Raw genomic sequence first — 10,000 nt, 5'->3', positions numbered from 1 at the left:
CGACACTGGTCCTCGCGACTGTACCACAGCTGAGAGTGGGTGTTGGTATCGACGCCAATAACTACTGGTTTCCCTCGAAGAGCCTCCAGCACACGCTCCAAGTGCTCCAAGTGTGGGGCTATCTCGTCGCTGTACTGGAAGTACGCCGACACCACGTACACGGCGTTCTCCCTTCCTCCAAGCTGTGCCACAAAGCAGTGAGACGTACACAAGTTGTGGAGTACGAGCACTGCCAGATCGTTCCTCAGCACGACGATCCCGGCCATTGATGCCTCGCCGTGCTGGTATAGCCCCGGCAGCAGGGCAGCCGAGTATTGCTCCTGAACTAGGCAGACGCTGAGGCTCAGATGCCTTGCGAGAGCCGGCAGCTCTTTGGTAGCCGTCGCCGACCCTTGCAGGTTTATTTGTCCGACCGAGATGTTCATCTTGTCCCCTCGTGTGCTACCTATGGATCTATAATCCATAGTTGGTCCTTTCTAGTGACCGCTTTTCCGCCGCTTGTCTCGCCGGGCATTGGGCCGAAGCGGTTCGGTGGTCCTCCGACGGTTTCCCGGCTTTTTTACACGTTGCGCACCTACGGTACGTGCTCTTGCACGCTTTATGCGTGTGGCCCTCCTCACCACAGTTCCCACAGGTGTCCACTGTTGCCCTGCAGAAGCGTGCCGCGTGCCCATACCCCTGGCACTTTCCGCAGCAGGTAGCGTCCGCATAGTCCCGCACGATATGGCGCTCCCACTCAATATACACGCGCTCTTTGGCGACCAGCTTGTCTCGCCAAGCGGGGCTGCATCTCAGCACCACCGTGGTGCATGCCCCTCCTCGCGCGCTCTTCTTGAAGGCCACGTCGACCTCCTCCTTTCTCCATTCCGTCTGACCCTCAAAGTTTTGAGTCCGCAGCGCTTTCAGAAAAGAGTCCGAGTCGACCCTAGCGCCGTCGACCGCCACTATCGCAACTAAAGGGGCCCTAGCTTTCGGCACCTGAACTCGCAAGTTGTCCGGTACCGCGCGCCTAATTTTATCGGCGTCGACCTTATTCGCCGCCTGTACTATAACACCCGCATTTCCTATTTTTCGCACCTGTGCTATCCCGACCCCAAGCGTTTGGGGGTTGAGCGCTTTTTTTAGCGCCGCCTTAGTGTGCTCCGCGGTCTTTAGCTCCTCCGCTTTGTTAGTAGATAGGGACATAACCCACCAACCTTCCCATGGTCCTACCGACCTCGCGGTCATGCGGACCGGGTCTCGACCGAATCAATGGGAGATGCGCCGGTGAGTCTTTACGCATTCTGTGCATCGCCACCGGCGCACTCTCTTGACTCCCTACAAATTTTACGCAATTTCAGTCCCTAGCGCATTCTCCCTCTCTCTCGAGAGGGCTGCGCGAGTCGCATTCTCCCCCCGGGGGGCTGCGGACAACACAAGAGAACGGCCCGTCGTCGGTGTCGATCCTTCCACGTCAGCGTCGAATCCCGTCGTGTCTTGCTCGTGCAGTGCTCGCCTCAATCCTTTTTCCTCGGCGTCTATCTCGCTTCTCACGCGATGCCAGGCGCGCGCAAATCTACTGAACGCGGCATAGTTCGCCTCCGAGGCCACGAGATCCGCGAAGTAAACCGGTCCCGGCTCGCCCATCGCCACGTGTTCCAGCATCTCCTCCCTCTCCCGTTCGTACAGCCCACACTCCCACAGGACGTGATCCCTGTACTCCTCCGCAAGCCCACACGGACACGTCCCGACCTCTTTGAGACCGAGGTCCCTCAGGCGGCCGTTGAACGCGCCGTGACCTACCAGAAGCTGCGATGTAAAGTAGTCGGGCGCCACCCACACCGCACGAAGTCTACCCCTGACGCAAGGGAAGAAGCGCTGCAGGTCGCGCCCCCTCTCCTCGACCTCCCAGCGCTCCTGCCACTTGTCTACCACCTCGGAGTGGACCCTACGCTTAAGTTCCGCTAACTCCCCCTTGACCGTATCCTTTTTCGACGCTTGAATCTTGCCCGCACGGTACACTTCAAGATCTGCCGGCAGCACGCCGCCCAGGACGGCCAGCGCCGGGGTGCTCGTTGTTCGATATGCCTTGGTCAGGAGCACCAACGCGGACCTTTGGGTTCGCAACAGCCGACTCGCCACCACGAACGCGAGAGATCTGCCATACCACACCGCCGCCGCATACGTAATGGTCGCGACAAATGTCCCGTAGTATAACAGCCGGAGCGCCGGGTATCTGACACCCCAGGCGGAGGCAGACACCCTAGCCATCTTCCCGAAGCACCTTGCACCTCTTTCTCCGATGTCTTGCGCGTGATCCGCAAACGTGCCGCGCTCGTCCAACAACACGCCGAGTAGCTTCGCCACGCCGACGGCCCCCACCGAGTCGCCCCCCAACCGGATCACCGGCGGACGCTGAAACCTGCCCTTCAGTGTTATAGACTGCGTTTTCGCTGACGAAAACGACAGCCTATTCCGCTGACCCCATTCGAGCGCCAGTTGAAGAGTGGTCGCCGCCTTCCGCTCGATGTCCGCCCGGGAGTTCGCCTCGATCAGAACCGTGACGTCGTCCGCGTACGCTACCAGCTCTACGCCCGGGGGCACCGCCATCCGCAACAAATCGTCCACCAGAATGTTCCACAGTGTCGGCCCCAGTACGGAGCCTTGTGGGCAACCCATGGTGGATTTCTTCCAGACGGACACGTCGTTCGCGAACATCCCCACTTTCCTATTCGTGAAGTACGAGCACAGCAGTCTATATACATTGCGAGGACAGCCGCCCTGCTTAAACTTGGTCAGGACCATCGGCCACCATGCGTTATCGAACGCGCCCGAGATATCCAACAGGATGGCCTGGACGTACTTGTGGTTCGTCTCTCGCACGATGTCCAATACTCTGGTCAAAGCAGTCACCGTCGACTTCCCGTGCATGAATCCGTGCTGATTGGGCGATATTCGGCCATATAGGCCCGGTGTACACTCGCAGATCAGCCTCTCCAGTATCTTCCCCAGTACCGACAGAAGCGTAACGGGCCTGTACGCTTTCGGGTCCGTGAGTGGTCTCCCATTGCCCTTCGGTATCACGACCAGTCTTCCCATCTTCCAAACGTCTGGAAACACGCCTTCCCGAAGACACATGCTGTATATATACGTCATCTCCGACGCGGCCACATTCCAAACGACCTTGGCGATACGCGCCGTAATACCGTCCAGCCCCGGACATTTGTTTGGTAGGCTCTTCACGATCCTATCGAGTGCTGACCTGTCCACTATGTCGACGTCTTTCCCCGACGGTGCGAAAGCGGCGGCAAGGCGTACCCTCGAGTGGTACGGCGAATCGACCGACACATCATCGTCCGGGTACATGACCGCCAAGACTCCGGCCATCGCTTCCTCCATGTTTGTCGCGTATCCCTCCGATAGCTTCATGCCGCTCACAACTCCCGAGGGTGGGCGCACACGCCCACTTGCGAGCCGGTACGCCATTCCCCATGGATCTTCATTCCCAGAGTCGGAAATCCTCTTGTAGTGCTCGGTTTCAGCATCCCGCATTGCTCTCCGGTACCTAGAGCGGGCAAGATGAAAGCGTTTTCGCGAGCTCTCCTCGCACAGGCCACCCGCGCGCCGGGCCTGTTGCCACTCCCGACGTAATTTGTTTTGTTGCCTGCGGAGGCCGTCCAGTTCACGCGACCACCACTCGTAGCCCCCATACCGTTTAGGCTCTACTAGCCCCAAGCACTTTCCCGCCGAAGTCACGACAGCGGAAGTAAACGCCGAACAAATTGCCTGAGCGGGCGCGTTAAACGTAAGCCTGCCCACGCGTAACGCCAGGTCCGAGCGAAACCGGTCCCAGTCCACTCCGCGGTCCCGGAACCTCATCGGCACCGTGCCCTGTTCTGTGCTTCGCGCCCGATGCAGTCTATCCGTAGAGCTAACTGAGCCGAGATGGATCACGAACGTAATCAGGCGGTGGTCACTCGTACTGAGATCGGCGTGCACGGTCCATTCGTCAATTCGAACTCCTCTCGTTCCCAGAGTCGCGTCTATGTTAGAACTCCCATTCGGTGAACTGAAAGTATCCGGTTGGCCTTGGACGTTATGGACTAAGAGACCCCACGACAGCACGAAGCTCTCCATTGCCGTCCTACGTTGCTCCGCCAGTCTGCCTCTTCCTCGACACTGGTCCTCGCGACTGTACCACAGCTGAGAGTGGGTGTTGGTATCGACGCCAATAACTACTGGTTTCCCTCGAAGAGCCTCCAGCACACGCTCCAAGTGCTCCAAGTGTGGGGCTATCTCGTCGCTGTACTGGAAGTACGCCGACACCACGTACACGGCGTTCTCCCTTCCTCCAAGCTGTGCCACAAAGCAGTGAGACGTACACAAGTTGTGGAGTACGAGCACTGCCAGATCGTTCCTCAGCACGACGATCCCGGCCATTGATGCCTCGCCGTGCTGGTATAGCCCCGGCAGCAGGGCAGCCGAGTATTGCTCCTGAACTAGGCAGACGCTGAGGCTCAGATGCCTTGCGAGAGCCGGCAGCTCTTTGGTAGCCGTCGCCGACCCTTGCAGGTTTATTTGTCCGACCGAGATGTTCATCTTGTCCCCTCGTGTGCTACCTATGGATCTATAATCCATAGTTGGTCCTTTCTAGTGACCGCTTTTCCGCCGCTTGTCTCGCCGGGCATTGGGCCGAAGCGGTTCGGTGGTCCTCCGACGGTTTCCCGGCTTTTTTACACGTTGCGCACCTACGGTACGTGCTCTTGCACGCTTTATGCGTGTGGCCCTCCTCACCACAGTTCCCACAGGTGTCCACTGTTGCCCTGCAGAAGCGTGCCGCGTGCCCATACCCCTGGCACTTTCCGCAGCAGGTAGCGTCCGCATAGTCCCGCACGATATGGCGCTCCCACTCAATATACACGCGCTCTTTGGCGACCAGCTTGTCTCGCCAAGCGGGGCTGCATCTCAGCACCACCGTGGTGCATGCCCCTCCTCGCGCGCTCTTCTTGAAGGCCACGTCGACCTCCTCCTTTCTCCATTCCGTCTGACCCTCAAAGTTTTAAGTCCGCAGCGCTTTCAGAAAAGAGTCCGAGTCGACCCTAGCGCCGTCGACCGCCACTATCGCAACTAAAGGGGCCCTAGCTTTCGGCACCTGAACTCGCAAGTTGTCCGGTACCGCGCGCCTAATTTTATCGGCGTCGACCTTATTCGCCGCCTGTACTATAACACCCGCATTTCCTATTTTTCGCACCTGTGCTATCCCGACCCCAAGCGTTTGGGGGTTGAGCGCTTTTTTTAGCGCCGCCTTAGTGTGCTCCGCGGTCTTTAGCTCCTCCGCTTTGTTTTCTGCCGGATAGAACGCCAGTATCGTACCTGCCGATGCCGGCTTCGGTGCCGGTCCTCGCCCCATGTTCAGCGCCGCCGCGTAGTTACCCTGTGGTTGACCCGCTAACGTGTTCGCGCCTACAATCGCCGTCTGTGCGCCGCCGCGCGTGCTGCGCTCGAGCTCGCAGACCTTCAGGCGCTCTTCGCCCAGCTGCGCCGACAGAAGAGCGATTATCCCCGTTAGCTTCTGCACCTGCACGCCTATCTGAGCGATCTCCGTTTTGTTTAGCTTCGAGGTCGAAGCCGATGTCGCCGCCATTATCAGTTCCCCGGCCAGGTTCGCCTCGACCACGTGTTGACCTACGGAAGTCGCAGCGGGCGACGATGCCCCTTGTGCCTCGGCATTTCCGGTCGCGCGTGTAGTAGTAGGCGTGCGCTCCTGACAAACCCGTCGCCGAGATGCCTCCTCCGATTCTAACGGCGATGTTCCCTTTCGTTTTCGCGCTCCATCTTCCCGGCGCGTGGATGCGTCCCGCGGTGGTGTCCGCATCAACGATTTTCGCGGCGCAAATCCCGCCTCTAGCCCCTGCCGCTCCAGGTCCTCCAACTCGCGCTCCTTTGACGCCATAATGGCGTCAAAGGTATGACGGTCCATTTACGAATTTAATTTCAATATGATTATATATTTTCCCGTCTAAAATAAAAACAAAAATAAAACTAACACCCTACGCCTGCGCTAACAAAAGGTCAGCGCCTAATCAAAAAGGTAACGCAACCACCTACGGTAACAAAGGTTAACGCCTGAGAAAATATTGTCGCAATACACGCACCGAGTGTACCGACCGAACCGGCTCACGCAACGTCACCGGTCACGCCACCCGATATGTGACGCGCACACGCTTCGTCTCTTTCCCGCACGCTCGAGTGCAAGTGCACCGGTCGCACCGACCCACGCTACGTCACCGATCACGCCACCCAGAGAACAAAGGAATGCACAACAAAGAAATTAAAAGGTTTCTAGTATCACTATTTATTATAATTTAACTGAGAAAAACCCGATAAATAAAATACTTCCTATATAATTTGCCGTTTAATACTATTTATAACTTGAAAATAAATTTTGCGCTTACCGCGCCGCGTGGTTATCCACGCGGCTTTCCCTTTTTAAAAAGAAAAATCCTTCCAGATCCGTTAGCACTTTCACCAGCTATTTTTATTTGAATAACGCGCCCTATATCGCGCACGAAATATAGATAATATAACTTCACACAGCTAAACGTGGCTGTAAGTAAGCAATTATGCACGGAGCAACTTAAACACACGTCCGCTCGCTACGAGTACCGAACGACGAGTCTCGAGTAGATAGGGACAGCGGGAATCTCGTTAATCCATTCATGCGCGTCACTAATTAGATGACGAGGCATTTGGCTACCTTAAGAGAGTCATAGTTACTCCCGCCGTTTACCCGCGCTTGCTTGAATTTCTTCACGTTGACATTCAGAGCACTGGGCAGAAATCACATTGCGTCAACACCCGCGAGGGCCATCGCAATGCTTTGTTTTAATTAGACAGTCGGATTCCCCTTGTCCGTGCCAGTTCTGAGCTGACCGTTGAACGGCGGTCGTACAGAACCGCGCCGGGCCGCACGCCGCGAAGCGCGCGTCCGTCGCGGCCTTACGGCTAGGAAGATCCGCGGAAGGCCGGAACGCGGGTCCGGATTCAGCACGAAGCGCGCGAACGCAACGAGCATCGACCAGGCCCGGCACCGGCCGCATCCGCTTCCCGTCCAAACCCGACACGCCCCGGTCCTCAGAGCCAATCCTTATTCCGAAGTTACGGATCCAATTTGCCGACTTCCCTTACCTACATTATTCTATCGACTAGAGGCTCTTCACCTTGGAGACCTGCTGCGGATATGGGTACGAACCGGCGCGACATCTCCACGTACATCCCTCACCTGAATTTTCAAGGTCCGCAGAGAGTATCCGGACACCGCCGCAAATGCGGTGCTCTTCGCGTTCCGAACCATATCTCCCTTCTATAGGATTCCATGGAACTCGAACGCTCAGGCAGAAAAGAAAACTCTTCCCGGACCCCTCGGCGGCGTCTTCAGGCCACTTTGGGTTACCCCGTCGAACACTCGCTCGTAATAAACGAGGGAACGATTATTGAAACGGTTCCGCTGCCGGGTTCCGGAATAGGAACCGGATTCCCTTTCGCTCAAAGGGCGTTGTTGTTTTGAAAAAAAAACACGCCGCATCGACATAAGATCTCTCCTTGAGCTTAGGATCGACTGACTCGCGAGCAACTACTGTTCACGCGAAACCCTTCTCCACGTCAGTCCTCCAGGGCCTCGCTGGAGTATTTGCTACTACCACCAAGATCTGCACCGACGGAGGCTCCAGGCGGGCTCACGCCCAGACCCTTCTGCGCTCTCCGCCGCGCACGTCCTACTCGTTACGGCATAAGTATGCGCGTGCATATTAGTGCCCGTAACGGTAGTGTATAGGCAGAACGCTTCAGCGCCATCCATTTTCAGGGCTGGTCGCTTCGGCAGGTGAGTCGTTGCACACTCCTTAGCGGATTCCGACTTCCATGGCCACCGTCCTGCTGTCATGAGCGACCAACGCCTTTCATGGTGTCCCATGAGCGTTCTTTAGGCGCCTTAACACTACGTTTGGTTCATCCCACAGCGCCAGTTCTGCTTACCAAAATTGGCCCACTTGGCATCGTCATCAGATCTCCGGCTTCATCGTTCGAGTAAGCCGGAGTTCTCACCCATTTAAAGTTTGAGAATAGGTTGAGGTCGTTTCGGCCCCAATGCCTCTAATCATTCGCTTTACCGGATGAGAGCTTTTTAACCGCAACAATTTTAGTATACGCTATTGGAGCTGGAATTACCGCGGCTGCTGGCACCAGACTTGCCCTCCAATTGTTCCTCGTTAAAATATTTAAAGTGTACTCATTCCGATTACGAGGCCTCGTAAGAGTCCCGTATCGTTATTTTTCGTCACTACCTCCCCGTGCCGGGAGTGGGTAATTTGCGCGCCTGCTGCCTTCCTTGGATGTGGTAGCCGTTTCTCAGGCTCCCTCTCCGGAATCGAACCCTGATTCCCCGTTACCCGTGACAACCATGGTAGTCGCAGAAACTACCATCGAAAGTTGATAAGGCAGACATTTGAAAGATGCGTCGCCGGTACTGGACCATGCGATCGGCAAAAGTTATCCAGATTCATCAAAATTAACGACTTCGGACGCTAGGCCCTCCGCCGATTGGTTTTGATCTAATAAAAGCACTCATCCCATCACTGGTCAGAGTTCTGATTGCATGTATTAGCTCTAGAATTACCACAGTTATCCAAGTAACTGAGTAAGATCTAAGGAACCAAAACTGATATATTGAGCCATTCGCGGTATCGCCTTAATACGGCTTGCACTGAGACATGCATGGCTTAATCTTTGAGACAAGCATATAACTACTGGCAGGATCAACCAGGGAGCTGCTTACGCAAACGACTCGCCTAACGCCGCGCGCGAGACGCGGCTTCGGCGAGCCGTAGCTTCGGCGGCGTCGAGACGCGCTTGCGCGCGTTACTCGACACGCGTGAACGTAACGCGTCGAATTTACAAACGACGCGACGTTCGCGCTTCAATTCGATAGACATACTTTGACCGGTCTACGAGCGGCCGTCCCGTCACGGTCTCGCAACGAGGTGATGTACAACGCTGCTCGACCACTGTGAGGGACATAAAACTGCGTCAAACACGACGACGACGACGACGTCGACGACGATGTGTTTTGGCAGTTTGAAAATTGAACATTCATCTAAACGCAACTTCTCAATTTTTATTCAATACGTTATTGTAAACATATTAAAAACTCTGCTGGCATTATACATATGTTGTATTCGCACTAGATACGATCAACGCCCGGAGCTTGAGGGACAAATTCCAACACGACGCTGCGCACACCGTTTCGACGATGGGCGCGTATGCGTCCTCTTTCAAACATTATTTCCAATTGCGGCCGCCGCAGCGACCGCGCACGTGTCGAACACGCTCGGCGACCCGAGTTTGGGTGGCGCCTGAAAGCGTAATTCTTTTATAATCACAGATAACACCGGCGAGACAGTCTCACAAAGATCACACTTTGAGCGGATTTTGCTGAATGTCACCGTCCGGTCTGCGAACGCGGTGATAAATAATATATAGTAACACACCGTGTGCAACAAAGTGCGCACGTAAGTATGTATACATATATATATATATATATATATATATATATATATTAAAAAGAAAAATAAAAATAATCAAACACGCACACACATTCGTGCGTTTGTGTTCTTCCACAGAAACATCGCGAGTAATACACGATGATGCGCGGCAGCGAGAACCTCCGTCCGACTCGGTGCGCACGGCTGTTTCGCTCCACATCTATACCGAGAGCAATAGTCCGCGTCGGCATTGGAGTAGTATGTCGTATGTTTCTAGTAGAGCGTCGAGAGTTAGTTTTCATTTTAGGACGTGTACGTAACGTGTGCGTGTGTACATTAAATGAATGAATGTGCATTGACTGTTTATATTATTATTATTATTTTACTATTATACATATATGTATGTAATATAAATAAAATTAAAAAAATTATTACTTAATAAATTTATCATAACGAAATACATTCATTCATTCGATCTATAT

This window comes from Pieris rapae, chromosome 24 (genome assembly GCF_905147795.1).
Source record: "Pieris rapae chromosome 24, ilPieRapa1.1, whole genome shotgun sequence".
Classification (NCBI taxonomy): domain Eukaryota; kingdom Metazoa; phylum Arthropoda; class Insecta; order Lepidoptera; family Pieridae; genus Pieris; species Pieris rapae.
This window is presented reverse-complemented; position numbering follows the sequence as displayed.